We start from the raw sequence: 21117 nt of genomic DNA, 5'->3' as shown, positions 1-21117 counted from the left end.
GAGCAACACATTAGCTGCATGCTGGCTATCAGTGCCATCACACATTGGCCTGTGAGTGGCATGTCCAATACACATAAATGACACATGGCATCACACAGATGGCATGTACCATAGGCATGTCATATATGTGACAATAGGGCAGAGTGATGCGCAGTAGAACCAGGTGAATTTCTACAATCAGCCTGAATGAACACAGCTAAATGCGGAACAATGTTGTATTAAGATGCCACTTCAAGGGCAACTGGCGCGATGTAGTGCAAAATGCCTACTGTGGGCAGAAGGGATACTGTAATACCCAAATCCCGGGGCGCCGAATGCATTGGATGAAGCACATGGGTGGCCCAAAACACTCAGGCACACACACCCTGACCTAGCACTCAACCAGAACCCCTCCCACAAACAACATACACATGGATCACACACACATGCATGTACACTCACCGGACAATGCCTCGTAATCTGGCAGTTCTCCCACACCTTGGATCTGCTCCTCTGTGACGTAGGTCCCAGCAACATGCGCATGTAGAGTGAGTTCAATGTCCTCTTGTGGGGACCCACCTCCAGTCACCAGGGTTGCGGCATGACTTGAGGCCAGCTTTTTCTTTGCCCTACGCTTAAGGTCGTTCCAGCGCTTGTAGCACTCAACAGCTGTGCGCCTCATAAACCCAAGGGCACTTATGCTGTCCGCGATGGACTGCCAGTGTGCCTGACATCAAGCAGGTGTAATCCTACACCCTGAAGTGACCAACATTTCGGCGTCATGTTCGGACACATACTGCACAAGTGCATCCAGTTCGGCATCATTGAAGCTAGGCTTCCTTGGCGTCCCGGACCGTGTAGCCGTGTCGGGGTCATCAGCCTGTACTGGACGAGCACTCTTCCTCTTTCTTTCTGTGGGTGGTGGGGATCCGGAGTGCCCTATGCCGCTCTGGACACTAGAGGCAGGAGCACCGGTGGACTGTGTAGTAGTAGTGTGCGATGGCACACTGACCACATGACTTTCTGCAGGCATTAGCTGAAGTGTGATGATGGCAGGGGGCACCTCAGTCTGATGTACCGGGACCAACACTGTCCTGGCTGGGAGAGTCAGAGCTGGGGTGGACGGAGCTGCAGCTGCCCCTGCAGCCTCCCCACCCCGCCTACTCGGGGCAGCAGATGACATGGCTGCCCCTGTACCACGTGGCCTGGTGACACTGGCTTGCGCCGCCACCCGTGGCCTAGACTTGGCGACCTGGAAGTCAGCCTGGGAGTCACCCTGTGCTAGGTCAGGTGCCGCAACGGGCCGGTCCAACAAGGGCTGAGCAGGGATGGTGTCAGCCACGTTTCACTCAACCATGGGGGGGGATGTGTGTCCCTGACTGGTCCTCCACACGCGGGGGGCTAGGGGTAGTCTGCAAATCCTGGCCACGTCCCCTACCGCACCCACCACGCCCACCTCTTGAGGCTCGGCCACCTTTGCCACCCTTACCACTTGCTCGCCTCCCAGCCATGGCACTGATGGAGTTGTGCGTATGGGAGTTGCAGTGGACAATTGTCCTGGGCAATTGGGGGTCAAAGGAGTAGGGTACTAGATGGAATTCGTACCCAAGTGCTCCAGCAAGGCTGTATAGAACCCCTGAGGAAAGATGACGGGTCACGCAACGCACAGGCACCCCTAAAACAGAAAATGATGTGCATGCGACCCCTCGTAGACCACGTGCGCAGGAAAAGGAACCTGCACTACGCTGTGGCACCCAGAAACACAAAAATGAACGTATGCGTGTCACACGCAGCCTACAATGACCTCTGAAGGGGTACGCTACACACGGGGCTAGCACAGTTGGTAAATACGTGCGCGACTCACCGTCTGCCTGGGAAAAGAGCGTGAAAAATACGCACATGTGCGCATTGGCAACACCCCCGCCAAAAGAAGATTTGTACACTGTCTGAGGAGACAGGACAAAAGGAGAAGTCAACGCTGTTTGAGGAAACAGGTCGAAGAGAAAATCAGAAAAATACTGACAGAGGTAACAGGGAGTACGAACTAGAAACGCTGTGAAGTAAATCGCGTGTGAACCGACAAGAAGTACAGATTTCACCCACTCGCTCTCCACGAGAAGCACGTACAAGGAAATGACGTACTACACGTGCCTTTTAAACCGCACCACACATCCAACGTCACTTCCGCGTATACGCACTGAGGCACTATCCTCCAATTACGCGGGCTGACACTCGGACGTGCAGTTTTTGGTCTTGTAACATTCCCCCGGGTACAGGGACACGCCCACGCGTGGCACGTCACAGAAGCGCCTGCGCTGTCAGGGCCTTTGTTCCAATGGAATCGCGTACACAGGCCAATCGCGTGTGGAACTTCTCGCGCACCTCTGAAATACACGCACACGCTCCCCCAGGCCCGATCGCGTGTGGAACTTCTCGCGCACCTCTGAAATACACGCGCCCAGGCCAATCACGTGTGGAACTTCTCACGCACCTCTGAAATACACGCGCCCGGCCAATCGCGTGTGGAACTTCTCGCGCACCCCTGAAATACACGCGCCGAGGCCAATCGCGTGTGGAACTTCTCGCGCACCCCTGAAATACACGCGCCCAGGCAATCGCGTGTGGAACTTCTCGCGCACCCCTGAAATACACACGCCCAGGCCAATCGCGTGTTGAACTTCTCGCGCACCTCTGAAATACACGCGCCCAGGCCAATCGCGTGTGGAACTTCTCGCGCACCCCTGAAATACACGCGCCCAGGCCAATCGCGTGTGAAACTTCTCGCGCACCTCTGAAATACACGCACACGCTCCCCCAGGCCCGATCGCGTGTGAAACTTCTCGCGCACCGCTGAAATACACGCACAGGCTCCCCCAGGCCCGATCGCGTGTGAAACTTCTCGCGCACCTCTGAAATACACACACACGCTCCCCCAGGCCCGATCGCGTGTGAAACTTCTCACGCACCTCTGGAATACACGCACACGCTCCCCCAGGCCCGATCGCGTGTGGGACTTCTCGCGCACCTCTGAGATACACGCACACGCTCCCCCAGGCCCGATCGCGTGTGGGACTTCTCGCGCACCTCTGAGATACACGCACACGCTCCCCAAGGCCCGATCGCATGTGGAACTTCTCGCGCGTGTAGAACTTTGGCGCACATTTTTTTCCTGCGCAGGGACGCTACCGCCTGCTTTCGTGTGGCGGACATGTATGGGGCTGTGCGCGTCTTTGGCCGTGTGCTGTTTTTCCCTATTCGATTCCATGAATACGTGTTGTAGGCGAGCGTGTGGGCGTTCTGCGCACTTGCCTCCTGTACTTCCCCCGTGACGCCCACATTGTCACGAGTTGTTCCCCATTCTGCGTGTAACGCCCCGTGTTACGCCTACTTTTGTTATGTGCGCCGCGCTATGTGCGAATTCGCCGTGGCCTTATCGCACGGCGTTCGATGACCTGTGTGCCAGCGTGCGCCGCGCACTTTTTCAGCGCACATCCCACATTTTGCGCGTGCACGGACTTCCATGATTAGATGTGCGATGTTTTCTGTGCGATAATCGCACTTGCACTGCGATTTTCGCTATTTCACTGCGAATCGCACGTTTTTGCACGCGTGCGCCTTTTTTTCGGCGCACATTAATTCCATGAATCGGCCTGTGAGTCTTGTGCGCGGGTTGAGAGGGCCATCACCTTGCTATTTAAATTCTTGATTAGTTTGTGTTTTCGGTAATCTCACTAGCACGGAGCCACCTTTGGTTCCCTATTAAAATAATCTTTCGTCTCTCAGAAGAATCCCTTCCTCCTATTCATTGTGAATGTATGACGTGGCCTCTAGCTCCCACCAGCTTTCTATACGAGCTTCAATATCCCCGATTTAGATTGCGTAACACACCTGAAATTCAAATCCTTTGAATGGGCTCAATTGCTTCAAAAGGATTCCCATTTATTTTAGGGCCATTGATTAATTGGTAATTGCGCTCGGTTTTTCTACACAACTTAATTTTTTTCTTTGCCTTGATAATGTGGTTAATTAGTACCAGGGTTCCTTCTGACTCCATTTTCTGCATATCTTTTCGGTTCTGGTATCACCCCCTATCTTCCTACAGTGCTTTAACTGTTTATTCATATTTAATAAATGAGTTGTAAACCTACTGAAATAAAGTGAACACGGTTATAGATATCCACAAGAACACATAAGAAGACATAATGGGCAAATTAGAAATTAAAATCCGCATGGGGAGGTCACAGGCACTGCAAAAGAAGCGCACTGCTTTAATAGCTAATGAATTCCATGGCTTCAATGCAGAGCAACTATTCACACCCTGGAAAAGAATGGACTGAGTGAAACGTCTGGCTCTCCCTGCCAGTGTGGAGACGCTAATAACCCTGCCGCTGCCCCCCACCCCCCTCCTTTAGAGACGTCGTGCATGTGTGAAACTGGAGCATGCTGGGAGGAGGCAGTGGGCGTGGGCCGGCAGCCGTACTGGAGGGGCTGCGGAATATTATGGGGCTACTGGAGACTGCACAGCACCTGGCGTGGACAGCGGGGGCGCAGACCGCTCTGCAGGGTAAGGAGGGACTCCTTCCATCTGTGGGCACTCCCTCCGCATCCAACCCAGTAGTTTACCTGGGGGGGGGGGGGGGGGAGATGCACTGCCTGCCTGGGAGGGACCCTGCATGGACGCTTCGGGCAGGGTGCACCGACTCAGCAGAAGGACTGGAGAGATGTACAGGCTGCCCGGGAGGAGATATGCACGTCCCCCCAGGAAGAGAGATGTACGGTCGCCTGGGAGGGGAGAGATGCATGTTGCCCTGGGAGGAGAGAAGTGCGGGCTGTCTGGGAGAAGAGCTATACAGTCCCCTGGGAGGAGAGATGCACAGCACAGTGCGAGGAGAGATGCAAGGGGCGTATGAGCGGAGGCAGGGTCCCCCTGGGAGGAGAGATGCAAAGCACCGTGCGAGGACAGATGCAAGGGGCGTATGAGTGGAGGCAGGGTCCCCCTGGGAGGGAGATGCACGCCCCCCTTAGAATGAGAGCTGCACAGTCACTTGGGAGGGAGATGCACAGAACCCTAAGAGGAGAGATGTGCGGGCTGCCTGGGAGAAGAGCTGTCCCCTGGGGGCTGGGAGAAGAGATGCACAGCACCGTGCGAGGAGAGATGCAAGGGACGTATGAGCGGAGGCAGGGCCCCCCTGGGAGGGACATGCACGCCCCCCCCCCCCTAGAATGAGAGCTGCACAGTCACTTGGGAGGGGAGATGCACAGAACCCTAAGAGGAGAGATGTGCGGGCTGCCTGGGAGAAGAGGTGGACGGTGCCCTGGGAGGAGAGATGTAGAGCACCCGAGAGCAGCGATGGACGCGCTGCCTGGCTAAAGAGAGGCTGGATTCCCAGGGAGAATAGATACACAGCATCTGTGAGGGTTTGTGCAAAGGATCCTCTGGGGCGACTCGAGATGCACACCTGCCTAGGGGGAATGATGGGCGGTCCCCTGGGGGCAGAAACGCTCGGTCACCTTGGGAAAAGAGATGACTGGGCTGCAGTGGGGGGCGGGAGGGGGGGTATACGCACTGGACCCTTAGTGGGGAGATATGCAGGCTGCCTCTCTGTGCGGTCACCCTGAGAGCGGAGTCCTTACTCAGTGGAGACGAGATGTGCTGGTTCAGGGAGGAGAGAGATGTTCGCGCTTCCAAGGGAGGAGAGATGCCCTGGGGCTTGGGGAGAGAGAGATGCCAGCCTTTAGGGGTCGATAGCGCTGCCTGTGCTCCGTGGTCTGCCCCGCCCCCCAGAGCTGGCTCTGCTGCGGCAGTGCCCGTTCCCATGGATGCTGGCCTTGTTGTCATGGCATGGAGGCGTCTCTCCAGTTTCCCTGGCTGGCATTGTGCTGCTGTGTGAGGCGTGGTACTGTGGATGCTGCGAGGCAGCAGGGGCCAGTTTAGTGCACAGCACCTGGGTGTGCCAGGGTGTCTCGGTGCGGCATGACCTCAGCCCTCAGGGGTGGCTGCCGCCTGCCTTCGGGGGGCATCATGAACCAGTGCGTGCCCTGTGCTGCAGCGCAAACACAATACATTGCAAGAGCGTTCATGTCTACTGTGAAAACCACCGCCATCACAGCACATGCGTACAGTGTTGCGTGGACCGTTCTGGTGTCTGTGTGAAATGATGGTAACACGTGGGTGGGGGTTATTTAAGGAGGCGTTAAGGTCCAACCAATGCGATCATTTGAACATGCCTGATTTGTGTAATGTAACTGGCAGGGCTTTAAGTGGGGTAAGAAATCGAGAGGGGGCCCTCATTTGGGGGCGTGGCTTCTGGGAGGGGCGTGGCCTAAAAAGCACGCAAATCGTAAGGTCTGCACACAAATATATATACATGTTATATATCTGTGTGCGTACCTTACTATGGTTTGTGTACTTTGCAGGACATCTTTTCTAAACATAGAAATATGTTACATATTTCTATGTTTAGAAAAGATGGCCTGTAAAGTACACAAACCATAGTAAGGTACGCACACAGATATATAACATGTATATATATTTGTGTGCGTACCTTACGGTTTGCCTAGTTTTCAGGCCATGTTTTCGGGTTTATAAAAGATGGCTTTGAAAGTACACAATTCAAGCCATCTTTTATAAAGCTTTGACTACGGGCAAAATTGTCCGTCCGCAAAGCTTTATAAAAGATGGCTTGAAATGTGTACTTTCAAAGCCATCTTTTATAAACCTCGAAATATGTCGAGGAATCCCCAGGTTCGCCGAGGGTTAAAGACGCCTCGGCGACCTGGGGAAACAAGGAACAGTAACTGCCTCTGGTGACCTCTCGCGCGAGGGGTCACCAGATGCAGTTACTATGACTGACAGAAGTGGCAGCCAGTCACAGCATCGCTGTGGCTGGCTGCCACTTCTGTCAGATCGCCTGACTTCATGGCAGGCGCATGCATTATCCCGTCGCGGCTGCGGCCGCAACGGGATAATGCATCCTGCCAATGTTGCGGGCGGTGGGACGGGGCCCCGGCAGGGCCCCGGATCAGCCCCACTTTTTGGAGACTGCCGGGGCCTGGCCCCGGTAGGCCCCGGCCCACTTAAAGCACTGGTAACTGGTCATCTGTGCTAGTAATGGAATAGCCAACTCATTCTATTTACTATTCGCAGGCATTGTATTGCTCTTTTTATTTCCGTGCTTGCACATGCGATTTTCCGAAGGGCCTTCAGTGCTTCAAAGCCATAACAATGGCAGTAGGCGCTGTACACATATAAAATAATATTGCTAAGGCAGATCTGTTCCACTCAGGTACTAGGGGGCTGTGGTGTGGTCTCATACCCCACTCCCCATTCAAGTTTGTGTATTGTGTGGACTGCAGCCCGCAAACTCTGGCAGGCATATCACGGGCAGTTATTGAGAAAGTCACAACATAATGCGATAGGATAGCTAGCTGTGTTTCGGAACACACACTAATTTCATTCTCTGCTTCAAAAGAGCAACGGGCAAAACAGATTTAATCCGAGCAGGGACGCCATCAGCAGTTGTGAGCAATCCGATCCCTCCGAAGTTGTTTGCCTGGAGACCACTCCCGTGATTACTCACCGCTCACTATGCTGGTTAGGGCCGATGAGAGTTGTAGCCAAAACATCTGTAGGCCGGTAGGTTGCCTAAAACTACAATGGAGCATGTATCAGGTGTGTACATTGACAATTTGACGCACCTGTGAAATGTATGATGTGCTGCTACATACGCACGAACTACTGGTCTGGACATGCATGCGTATAAAGACACACATGGCTCACCGTATGCTCCCATGCTCGCTGTTCCCATGTCAGCGTGCCGGCCTCTCTGTCGTTGTCAGTGAAAACAGTGAACGTGAATGGGATAGTACACTGGCTTCGGGGGCTGCACATTCCCTGGAAGTGACGAAGCAGGTTGCCAGGGTAACGCAACCCCGCGGTAATACTATTCCAGCCCTTGATGTGAGGGGGGCTGCCTAGGGCACCATCGTTCGCTTTCTGTTTTCGAGGGGGTATCATGGCTGAAATGAGAACTGCAGACCCCAACTTCTCACAAGACATGATTATGGTACTTGACTCTGCACTGCAGCTACCCTCTGCTTTTTTAAAGCTCAGAAGTGGATTGAATAAAGGTTTGAACATCCTACCGTTCTCTGCGTGAGGACGCCATGTTGTAAGACAGCACATTCATCCTGGGTGAAACGTGGCCTATCCAGACCTTCGAGCCAGCGCACCCCTCCGAGAAACATGCTGTCTTGGGTACTTACTGTAATCCACTTCTTTACGGCAAGCCCAGCGGTCTCTTACTTGCTACAGTCTCGTTATGTGTTGAATAGAGAGAGAGACAGGCAGGTAGCTTCTTACCTATGTCGTTTTGCAAGCTCCTTGCTCTCCACGGGGGCATTAGTACCAGTCCCCTCTCAAAAGAACATCCCGAGTTGACTGTAAAGGGGTAACCACAACGGTCAAGCAGCCCGCCGGCCAGTGGTGCAACCTCTGGCCCTCCAGATGTTTTGGCTACAACTCTCAGCAGCCTTAGCCAGCCCAGCCACTGGCGAGGGATCTGGAGGGTCGAGGTTCCAAACACTGTGAAGGCACGTCCCTTATTCGAATGAGACCAAGAGATAGTTTTGCAAGGATAACAAAGTTTATATAATATAGAAAAATGCCAGCAAAGAACTCTTCTGCCAAAGAGCGCTCGGCCAAAAATGACACGGGCAGCACATTATAAGAGACAATTACATCATCGATTATGATTTTAGGTGGTGTTAGAGGCGAGGTTGCTGGTTGGTGGGGAACATATAGATGTGCCTGCTCCCTAGTGGATGCCAGACGCCTATTAGTCGTTCCCGCAGTCGATCTGGTAGCATGTGGGTCAGCTGGGCTCATCGTTGCGGTGAAGGTCAGTTCAAGCTGGTGTTACATTTCTAACTATCTAAGCTAAACAACAGGAATTGAGTAATGGCGGATACCTGGACATCACATGCAAGGGGGTCCTTTGTAGAGAGGTGATAATATATTGGTATGCCGACCTCCACATTCAGTGCTTCATTGATGCCGCACCTCCTGCACTCAGTATCTCTCCTTACTGCCTATCTTTCTGGTGCCTCATGATACGAACAGACGTGTTGTTATTTGGAAGAATATATTGCTACCTAAGATTAGGCGTAGGGTGGGTGTTCTGGAATGGTCAAGGCAAGGGGGTTTGTCATGATGCATACTCCCGGAGAGCCAGTCCAAGACCGGCAGCCCCGGAAGCACACATCAGGCACCCAAGGGAAGGTCCAGCAACCCCAAATAGGGGCCCTTTGGACATAGTCCTGGCGCCTTTGGCGCCAGGCTCATTTTGGACATCAGTCCTGGCGCCGTAGGCGCCAGGCTCATAAAGGGAGTGCTTTTGGTGGACTTACCTGATGCAGACCATGCTGCCAGATCCAGATCTCTTTGAGGCCTGAAAGGAACTACTTTACCTGTGGGACTATTTTGCCACTCGGGCGTGGCCAGGGAAGGATACATACCTGGTTGGGGAAGGATACATACCTGGGACTTCTTTGGAGGCTATTTAAGCCACGCCCAGACAGCAGCTCACGCTTCACGTTGCTCTGCTCCTAGCAGCTGGACGCTCACCGTGTCTGCTCCTGCATCCTGACTCCAGCCACTCCCGCTTCAGTCCTGGAACACCTAAAAGGAAGAAGAGAGGAAGAGAAGGTGAATAAAGGACATTACCTGATATTGCATGGGATCCGGAGCCAACACGCCGACGAACCTAAAGGAAAAGACATTATTTTTGGATTCCTCGCATTGCTCGTTGCAGCGCTGCGCTCAACTCACCTGTCCACAAGGAATTCCGAACTCCTACGACCGTCTGCACGTTCCGCTGCATTCCAGCACCTAGGAAGGAAAAGAGAAGAACAAAAGGTGAGCCAGAGAAAACTTTGGGAAAAAACTGATTTGCCAGAAGGCTTACCTGGCGATTGGTGGTGGAGAATCTTTCCTCATCTCGGGTCGGCACGCCTTTTGGCAGTACCGCGCCCCGGCCCCTATGGGGAAAAAGGAACACGCGCATTAGTGGGTGAACATACTGACATTAGAAAAACCACCCCAACATAAGCTCACCTGAATTATCCACAGCGAATTGTCTTCTTTACGTGGAATCTTCGCTCTGCACCTGCGCTAAAAGACTAAAAGCAGTCCATTGAAAATAAAGGCCAAACAGGAAGGGAGAACAACCCTTGAACTTGATAAGTCATATACTTACGAAAGCACCTTATTCATCCAAAAAACCAGTGAAGCAACTGGACCTGAATGCCCGTCCGATAACCAGTGAAGTAACTGGATTCTACCGCACCCCTGCACCAGAAGCAGGATGGAGAGCTCGTCATTCCAAATCTTAAGGTGAGAATTAATGGGAAGGTTCAGAGGTGGTTTGAAGAGAGAGTAAAAGGGGAAAGGAGGGGTTCGACTCGTCACTCCGCAGGTGATTAAAATCCTTTTCCCCATCTACAGAAAGATCTTCCTACGCATCAGACAGGCGAGGTTTGGGGGTCCGGCCCAGTCAGTGTTCCGAGTCCGGCGCATCACCTTAGAAGAGGCCGCAGCAGCCCAGACCTGGTCAGCGTCTCCGTGGGAGTCAGGTGAGCATTACAGGGTTAGATGCTTATCATGAAAGCAATAGTGAGGTTTGGGCAGGTGAGCTTTTGCCTGGCGGGGTGGAGGGTGAGGGGGCATGGGCAGTTTAGTGCAGATGGATGGGCATTTTGTGCTGCAGCCTGTCCCTGTCCCACGCTCTTCGCCGAGCGCATTCAGTGGAAGAATGATACTAGAGAATTGCAACATTGAAAGGACAGTGAACGGAGCTGGTCTAATCTGTGAATGGCTTGGTCCCGCTGCGAGAGAGGCTGGGGGTGCGAATGCCACAGCCTCGGGGAGTGGTGGATTTCTGGCCTAGTAGAAAGATGGCGTTTAGGCCTGGTACAAAATGGAGTCCTAATGACGAGGCATGGGTGGTGTTATTAGCCTATTTCGGTATGTTATATGGCTCTTTCTCATACAGTGCAGGAGGGGGCTTCTTCCCGCGTTGCTGTGATGACTTTTATTCAATTTGGCGATGCATAGGGGCGTGGGATGGGACCATATCCTTCCCAACAACTGTGAACGGTTGGGGGGGGGTGAGGGAGAAGTAAGCCTTAGACAAGGAGAGTAGCACACAGAGTAATGAAGATTAGCATTAAGTAATGACACTTTCTGTCTTCTCTTCGTCACAGTGCTTATAACACGGGTAGGGGCGCCACAAAACCTACATTTCAGTGGGGGGCTAACCCTTCTAATGTTGGAAGAGGTGCTAACTTCAGAGATTGTGGTGGAGGGGCAAACTTATTTGTGTGCAGGAGATCTAACTTCTATATGCATTTTAATGAGACTATTCCAGGGCAGCTTCAATGTGACAAGCAGTTAACTCTTTTTAAATCTGAAAGCACCCACTTAAGGACTAATGTGAGAATGAGCGGTCTCCTGTCCCCTCTATACTCTTCTAATCACTCCACTGGCATGCAAGTACTGACCCCACATCACCATTTCAATTGCCTAAAAATGTATGCATAGTAATGCAAGTGTTTTACATTAGTAATTGCCGGGACTTTGTTAAAGCGAAGCCCAGACGCCTTGTAATCTCTGTGTCCTGTTCTGTGCGTCCGGTTCTGTAGGTCAGCCATTTTGAGTCAACATAGCCAAAACTTTCACGGGTGTGGGGGTGGGGACTACGGTTTGGGTCTACTTGGTCAAAAATATTTGACCTTTTCACATTTGACAGAATTTCTTTGTGCTCTTTTTTGGGTTGAAAATGTGGGGCGGAAGGTAATCAACCCCCTATCCCTTCCTTTTTCCCTTACCCCACCCCATATATATATATATATATATACACACACATATATATTATATATATATATAAATATATTAAATATAATATATATATATACATATATAATTACATTTTACTGAAATTCGACCAAAAAAATTATCAAACAAATTCAGTGAAATGCAACCACACAGAGACTTAGAATAATGTAACACACATGCAAAATGTAATGCATTAAAAAAAGACAGACCCCCAACTACATGACTGAGAACAGCAATCCCAAATCCCAAACAGCAATCCCAAATCTACCAGCAAAATTCTCTACATCAAGTCAGCAGTAGGAAAAAGAGTCATCCGGGGCAGCCGGAGTCTCTGCAGGGCCAATTTCCATCAAACAACCCCACTGAAATGGATCCCATGAATCAGCATTAGCCCCCTAGGGAATGATCCTAGGCTACAGGAGGAAAGGGGGTACCTGGGCAGGCCCATGTACTATAGATATAGCTAGACACACTGAGTCACTTAGAATTGCTGTTGTGCGTTTCTTATCCCCGTGGTCTGGGGCAAGAGAAACTAAGAAAAACTCAGAAGTTGAAGACAAGGCTATACAGGCTGGGGACACCTCTCCCACCCTTGTTATACATTGGGGAAAGGGCCTGGGCATTGGAGGGCAGAACACTGGCCTAATTGAGGTGACAATGTGAGAAGCAAAAGATGGGCAAGGACTTAGACTCAGCCCGCTACACAGAAATGGTATATAAGATTCCCTGTAAGGAATTGCTTCCAATTCCCTCAAACCTGTACTGAGGATGCAGTGACCAGGAAGAGGGCATTAGCATACAACACCTAAAGCAGAGCCTCTTCAAGAGGTTTGAACAGGAAAGCATACAAAGCATTACGGGCCAATGGAGCATCCCAACAAGGTACCAGGCACCTCATTGTTGGTTCCGAAGGTTCCAAACAGCAGAAGGCAGGAGGTGTAGGTCTCCAAGTGGCCAACCCCTATGGCAAGGCTCCCTCAAGGTTTAGCCAGCTGCCAGATGTACCTTAAGAGTGGAAACCATGCCTTTTCAATCCAATACCCTATGAGCAGCACAGAAGAGGGGAGTAAGTCCCTTGCCAGAGCCCCAAGAATACCTGGAACCATGATGAAGGTGTGCCAGGACAGCAAGAGGGTTGAATAACTATGACGTCTGGACAGATACCTGTTCAATTCCCAAACCATCACTCTCAAGTGGTGGACGGACTAGCAAAGTAGATCCAGCTATTAAAGTGGAGAGGGAGCCAGTGGAAGCGCCACTCGGACCTATTACATCTTTTGAAACAGATTGAATCAAGATCTTGTCCACTAACTGTGCACTTTAAACAACAACCACAGCCCCCTAGCTCATGACATCTCCACCTATAAAGTGGACATTGATGAACATAACAAGGAACCTAAATAATATCCACCTCGACACTTCAGAATCCCGGAGCTGTCGGATTGTGTATTTGGATTGAATCTGGCTGCACAACCTGCTATAAAGTTATCATCCAAGATGCAAAAAAAAAAGTCCATTCTTCGAGTCCCAAACCTGTAGAAAGTCTAAGCGGACCAGAACATGCTCAAGGACAAATGCTGGAGATTTCCACCTGCAAAGTCAAATATGTTGCCAATAATGTTTAGATGCCGAACAGGAGCCATGTTGGGCGTGGGATATTCAACAGCCACAAATTAGCCTGAAGAAGACAGCGGAACCCGTTCACGTCCAGAATTGCCTGGAGACCAGCTTTCCTTCAGACTAGCCGGTTGTCATAGTATGGATGGATGAGTATACGTCCCCGTGGAGAAGAGACACCAATGGAACTAGGACCTTGCTTAGTACTCCTGGGGATGTATTTAACTTTAAAGGAAGAACTTGAGACTGAAAGTGTCCATCATGAATTGATAACTTTAAGAATCTGGTTTATGGAACAATTTTCTGGTGGCTGAATGGCAATTATAGAGCATTAAAGAAATGGAAATTGTTATAAAAGTAATTATTAGTGAGAACAGAGATGTGAAAGTTATTGCTTCAAAAGGACCAGAAACTACCCTGCCCTCTACATTAGGATCATTCCTTCAAGGGTCGGCGGACTGAAGGGGATTGGCTTGATGGTTTGCTTCTTTAGGGTGGGTAATGGGGTGTGGGGGTAATGCCTATAAATCCTCAAGCCCAATCAGCATAGAGTAAACCACTTACATCCAAAGAATCCAAATGTATCAGCATTAAAATCTTGGCAAAAGTTCAAGGTTCATTGATTTCATATTAACTAGAAGCTGGCAACCGCCCCTACCACACAGGTGAATTCTCTTAAGCTCCATGAGTTTTTGCCTGCCTGAAGAAGATGAGAGGATGGCCCTTATTCCTGAGTCTAGGGGGCTTGGCCAAGGACTGCATATTTTCTCTACCCACATATTTTTATGGTGGGAGGAAAAGTGAGTGTTCTCCCGTAGTGGCTGTTAAGGGGTGGGTGGGCTGTTAGGTCTACACGGCATGGTCCTATTGATGATCAATGGGGTTGGGCACATGCGCCTTGTGGGCATTTGCTGAGGAGGGCACGTGCTTTGAACTGTAGTCTTTCAGTAAGAACATAAATGCATCTGGCCTTTAACAGGGTTCACCTGAGCTCTCCTTCGGCCACTGGCAAGCCTTCATGTTGCTTTCTAGATTGTATTTGTAGGTGGCCTAGTTGCCATTGTAGCAGAGTTTAGTATATGGAGGAAACCAGCATTCAAATGTTTATGCCAGGAGACACCAGCGCCAGAGAATCAGAGGGTGGCAACAGTCAGTTGTTTCTGACAGAACCATTTTCTGGAAATGTAAAAAGGTAGTGCTTGCTTTATAAAAGCATTTGACAGGGCCTAGCACAATGACACGGGTTATAGAGCTTTTGATTTTAAGAAAGTGGGTGCCAGAGAATTGTAACTAACCGGACAAGATCATAAAATATGAGCAAAGGGGAGAAGATCTGCCTCTGGATTTGAGCAGGTTGACATTCCCATCAGCAACACCAAAATCATAACAAACTGGACTGGGCTATGATTTTGGCTGGGTCCATTCTTCTGTGATTGGATATCTGCGTGTTATGACATCTTATCCTTGGGTTCAGGAGAGAAATATCAGTTCCTTCATATAATGAGTTTATATTTTTATCATACACCGAACGCAAAGAAACAGGCATCATGTAAGCAGGCCCTATATTTTAACCAAAAGGGGCATTAGAAAGTAATCCTCTGTAGAGCAATATGTAGGGGAACCAAGAGAAAATGTAGTGGCAGAAAAAAGCAGAACTCCATATGTACCTTTTCTCAAATGTTCAGTTAGAAAAGCCATATCATACGGGCACTTTAGACCTCTTTCATCACTTTGTGCTATGTTAACAAAACGTTTCTAATTTAAAATACTCTAAAGTAATTGTTATTATTTAGTAATCTAATGGACATTGGAAGGGAATGACTAGCCGTTTGGATCCAGTTTCTCTGTTTGATTGAATAAGTGTCCCTCCCCTTTTTTGAAACCTTTTTCACTTGTGCTTTTATCAGTGTTTTTGCTAGACTTGTTTAGGGTGTTTTCCATTTCTACTGTAGTTTGAATCACCAATGGCTTTTTTTAGATGAACAATAAAAGCTAGTCCCATAATTGAGACACTGTTTTGCTTTCATGATTAAAAGGAACTCATTCCCCCTCTCTACTAGTCTCTGTAGCCCACCCAGATGGAAAACCTTCTCTCTGACCCCTTGGTTGCTGTCTAATATGTTTTCTGCTCTCAGCCACTCCTCTACCCTTGTCACTTGCTCATGTAAAGAAATAGAAATAGCGTTACATGCCTGCAGGGTCTATCTGCCCCATTCTAATGTTTCCACATATATTGTGGTGTGATTCACCAGGCCCGATGATCATGTTGGTTAATGTGTTGGGCTTTGAACAATCACATTATGCAGCACAACCTCAGCACCGCTGAAGATCAACAAACCAGTTCATTGTCGTTTACCCTAGAATGGTTCTATGAGAAAGTTCAGAATCCAGCCTTACTGTGAAGCTACATCAGAATATTACCAAATCTCTGAACTGGCTATCAAAACACCGGAAGTTGTAATTGAAGGTTGAGGGAACAGAGCCACAATGATGCTGTAACGGTTGGGGGTGATCTTGGCGGTTCATTCTAACATAATTGTACTCATTGCTCTAAACCCAAGAATAAACAAAATACTGCAGGCATCCGATGGATCAGCATTGTAATTCTTAGTTTTTCTATTGGTGGCGTATAGAGTTAATTGTGCACGCCCCCACATAACGTATTTCTGTCTGCTTTGGTAGACCTTAATTTGATCCGCTAGTTACCATTATAACTTAAATTACTTGATTTGGTTATACTGTCCACGTCATTCTGAAATGTTTGATCGACATTTGAAATGTGGTGGTTTTGAATAACTATTATGATTTGGTGGTTCAAAGGACATGATTCTTGAGTTATTTGGAATTTGCTTTTGACATCTTCAAATATTTGTTGGAATAATTGCGTTCTCCTTTTTGCCTCCTTGTTAAGACTAGGTGGTGAAAATATGCTTCAGTGATAGGCAGGACTTTTTCACCCACGCATATTAATGTCCATCGACAGCTGCACAAAGCAAATTAATTTTAGGTTTATCGTGTCTTTCTACTGCCTCTTGCAATACTAGAGACTAATCAGTCGCTCGGTTACGGCTCTACGGCCGGCATACCTTCTAACTGAAGGGTGCATGTCTGGCTTAAGCATACAGTAAGAACAGAGCTTCCAAGGACTGGACATAGAACAGAGGAAAGCGGGCAAACTTTGAAAAGAAGAAAAATGCTGGAAGTCCCCTAGAAAGAGGCCCAAAACAACACATTCACATACATCATTGACAACTGCTAGTAAAAGTGAAATACACATACATATATATTCCATGAAAATGGGCCAGTTAATTTGCCCCATGACGTCCAGTCATGTGTTTTGTTTTGCACTTGCTACTTGCTGTTCTGGATTTAAAATAAGAAAGTAAAAGCATGAATAAGAGAAGGCAAAGAATAAGTGCAAACGCATTTAAACAAAACGTGCACGCGTGTTCTTTTTTTTTTTACCACAAGGCATCCCTCCACTGCATGAAGCATGCAGATAAGTAGAATGTACTGACTCGCATCCTCTCCTACAAATTAATGGAATAATTAAGACAAAGTGCTCTGTAGCCAGGAATGACGTAAAAGAGGGCCATGTGGATAGACTCTGTAGGAGGAGCAGGTGATAGGGCAGGGCCTTGTGTGGGACGAAATTGAGGGTGGTCTTGGCTCTAACAATGCTGTATTATAGGGTTCAATCTTTCAATCTGTTTTTTTAAGTTTCACTTATTTGATTACTGTTTAGAAATTAGTGTTAGGAGACCTGATGCCTTGGCTTATACCACTTTGTCTCCTGAGCAAGACTTTCAGAAAATTAAATCCCGATGGGTGACAAAGTCTATCCATCAAAACTGCAAATAAGGTTGACAACGGGGGTCATTACAGGGTTGGCGGTAGCCGTTCCGGTAAATACCGGCATGGCTGCCGCCGGAGTCATTTTTTTACTGGCACCCAGAAATATGGATGTACCGGGCATTCCAGCCCTGGCGGACCCGGTAATCCCCCTTCGCCGGGTGCCGGTAGAAATGACTCCCCATTCCTATTTCAGGCCGGTAGCACCGGCACCGTTAATAACGGTGCCGGTGCTACCGTGTAGGGCTGCTCGCGAGTGCCGTTCTGTCCGACAGGTCAGACCTGCCGGGCTAAAAGGCACCATGCGAGCAGACCTTGTAGTTTGCCGGTCCGTTAACAACAGTACCGGCAAGCTTACCGGTACCGTTGTTACCAGACCGGAAACCTTGTAATGAGGTCCAATAGGTTTTAAGATTTAGAATGTGTATGCTGGAAACAATCTCGGTTCAGGAAGCAGTGTATACTATATATGTAAACTCTTTAACTAACTAACTTCATATTGTGTTTATTTAGTGTTTTGTAATATGCTACTTACATAACAGTCGCTTCAGGCATGCACTGGTGATGAAAATTGTGCCCAACAGGGTTAGCAGTGAAAAATGCATTTTGTCTTTCTTAAATCAATCACGATTGAGCAGGGAGTTGAATAATGGTCCTCCTGGGGAGAATTTAAATGTTTATTCTCAGTCAAAATATAGCATTTTTCTGATTGGGATATACAGTTAAGACCCTTGTATTTATGTATTTTATTTGCATCCTGCAACGGGGGCCTGGCTTGTATCCAGCGACATTGCAGAAGTGAGCGCTCAGCCCAACAAGCTATCTAAGCCAGTAAGATAGCTCAGTGGGTTGATCGCTTGCGGAACGAATCTGTGGGTGATCGGCAGGTTGCAGTTTCGAATTCCAGCAAGGCGAACCCTGCCTTTCATCCTTCCGAAGTCCATAAATGAGTATCAACTTTGGTTGGGTGATATTGTTTGTAAATATGTTCGTTGTAAAGCGCTTTGGCGAAAGCACCATATAAATAACACATCATTATCATTCTGTAGATACAAAATGGGCTACATAAGGAGACAAGTGAACAGAGCTAGTTGTGGAGTTACTACAAAGATCAAGAACAGAAGCAAAGCCATCCTGGTGTGGGCAGAATCAGGCGAGCCTCTGAAATCCTTTGATAGATGGGCAAAAACAAAAGTAGGGGCACTAATGCCAAAGGGTATAGTACCTATGAGTATACAGGCATTTGAAACAGATGTGCCTTTACTCATGGTATGCATTGTATTTCATTTTCCTGTGAGGAGAGAACCGTGATGCCCAAACGAGTGTGCTCAAAAACAATTCAGCTGGCACTGAGCACTGTATAGTCAGTATTATTATGGTATGGATGACTCATTTCTAAAGTGCCATATTGTTGGGAAAGAATTGGTGCAGTCACACTGTGTGAGACTACACAAGACTTATCTGATTGGTATTAGGTAACCCACCTTTTGGTATAGGTCTGTACTATACAAGTTGGTATTGTGCCTGAGCAGCCAGGCCAATCTCACGAGGGTAACTGTGAGCTTTAGAGCTGTAAAGATGAAATTCGTAAATACAAATAGCCAAGTAACACTTACACTCAAGGTTTCAGTTATAAATTGTTATTTATTTATTTAACATCAGTTTTAAATAAGCATTGTTTAAAGGGGCAATTGTTTGTCATGGTTCAAGTAAACTGGGGAATACTCTTTGTATATGTTTAATACATTTCTCCTACACCCTGAAGTGACTTCAATTTTAAGGATAGTATTTGCATTTATATATAACAGCAATAAACTTTGTAGACTCTGATTTTCGGAAAGGAAGGGTTACGGAAAGTAAAAGGTTAGAACAGTTTCTGCGAAAATGTGAGGACAGCTGAATCCTCCAATGAAGTCTAGGTAAGCCTTTCCCGGCAGTAACAGTATTCAACAAGCTACAACCTATGGCCGGACAAGCAGTACCAAATTCAATGGATTTAGAAGAGTGCGTTTAGGGAGCCAGGATAGCCAAAGTCATTTGGGCAAAGTCTAGAGTTCTGATGCACTTCTTGGAGAAAGTTTTTCATAAAGTCAGATTGTTCACAGAAAATCACTGTAGACACACAAGCTGTTAGGCCTGTGCAAAGGGCAGTTGAAATCAACTCAGGAAGTTAAGCAAGTGCACCTCTCAAGTGAGACAGCACGACTCAAGGCAAGAAGGTAAGTACCTGCAAGCCAAAACAGTACCTCCAGTTAGAAGAAAAGTGATCCAGCTGGATGTCGCCTTGCTACAGCTACAGGAAAAACTGAAAGTGCGAAATGAGGATGAATCTAATCCGATTACTGAATAAATCTTTATTTAATCATTCATTCACTTTTTTAAAGTCGGCATAGCTGGCTATTTGAGATGCTAGACACACAGTGCAACACTAATACAAGAATGTACATTATTGTATTAGTATTGCATCACACATACGCAGGGTCGGATTGTTGTGGAATGCATGACTAGAACGACTGCACATTTTCACTTTGCACTTCATGACTATTAAATATCTTTGAAGATGATGAATTTTAAATTGATGAACATGTCTTAACCATGTATTGTCTTGTTATATGTATGCCTAGCATCTGAAATAGCCAGCTATGCCGACTTAAAAAAAAGATAATGAATGATTAAATAAAGATTCATTCAGTAATCTGATTAAATTCCTCCTCATTTTGCACTTTCAGTTTTTCCTGTGGTTCAGTAGCCCCTGGAATGAGGTATTAGGGGCTGTCCTACCTTTTGTTTGTTAATTTCACCTTGCTACAGCTATGCAGACCCTGGTTCCTGAGCCTCAGTTGTGGGGATGGAGGACGTCTGGAGGGACGGAGGATGTCTGGAGGGCTCCTGTAGTAGTACTCAGGACGGTCATCAGCAGCTATGGGCTCTCTTTGATTCAGCAGCACTTTGCGGTTTCAGCGTTCTGCAAATAGCACTGATGCAGAACAAATCTCCATTTGGACTTTCCTTGCTCCCTCGGTCCGGGACTCTGGTGAGGAGACTCTGGATCAGGATTTCCTGCTGCTGCAGGGTCCTTAGGAGGGTCCTGAAGCTTTTGTCCAGATTCGTTCCGCAGCAGTTGTTGTACTCGGTTATGGACACTCGACACCTGGCATCAGGCTTCTGCAGCAACGAGAGGCACAGCAAGTCGGGGAATGTGCCAGAGTGAAGTTTGTCTCAAGGTTAGTTGGTCCCACTAACCCAAGGGAAGAAATCGTCCCTTCCGGAGCTTTTCTGTCGATACGAAAATGGAGGTCAGCACAGCAGCAGGGCTTCACTGGTACTTCGAGATCCAGGAGGTTGCAGCCGGCTTCTCTTCATGATTTCTGCTTCAGATGTGTCTTCCAGTGGTCGACTCTGCCTCTAGTCCCAAAACCCTCGCCTTTTAAGCATGTTTTCCCATTCATTCACAGCCTAGGCTGTCAATCACACAGCAGGGTGACTGTCCTTCCTGGACAGCCAGCCAGCCAATCAGGACTGGTTTTGATCAGGCACACCTAGAGACAAAGGACATGGTAGTTTCGGGACCCTCCCGCCCATCCTGTCCTTCCAGACTCACTGGAGCCAGGGGCGGGCTTCAGGACTGAAGCCCGCCAAAGGCAAAACACACAAAGGGCTCATACCCATCTCAACGCACAGAGTAAAAGCCACGAAAGACCTCACAAACAGAAAATGTTGAAAACAGAAAACAGAGGCCATTTTGACAAAATGGACACCCATGGGTGCTGTACTGC

General features: G+C 48.4%; 1 protein-coding gene across 5 annotated transcripts in view; it reads left to right on the top strand.

Moving 5' to 3' along the window:
* The first annotated feature begins 4396 nt into the window (after nt 1-4396).
* The window catches only part of LOC138504370 (tropomodulin-2-like), a 462370-nt gene continuing 445649 nt past the window's right edge, over nt 4397-21117 (top strand). Inside the window, exon 1 of one of the 5 annotated variants that reach the window (XM_069624820.1) lies at nt 4397-4543. The gene's annotated coding sequence lies outside the window, so the exon portion shown is untranslated. Of the gene's footprint in view, nt 4544-5253; nt 5398-21117 lie in introns of those variants that run through there. The other 4 variants (XM_069624821.1, XM_069624822.1, XM_069624823.1 and 1 more) reach the window with 4 other exon arrangements.

This window comes from Ambystoma mexicanum, chromosome 11, assembly GCF_040938575.1.
Source record: "Ambystoma mexicanum isolate Mex_15411 chromosome 11, UKY_AmexF1_1, whole genome shotgun sequence".
Taxonomy (NCBI): domain Eukaryota; kingdom Metazoa; phylum Chordata; class Amphibia; order Caudata; family Ambystomatidae; genus Ambystoma; species Ambystoma mexicanum.
This window is presented reverse-complemented; position numbering and strand designations above follow the sequence as displayed.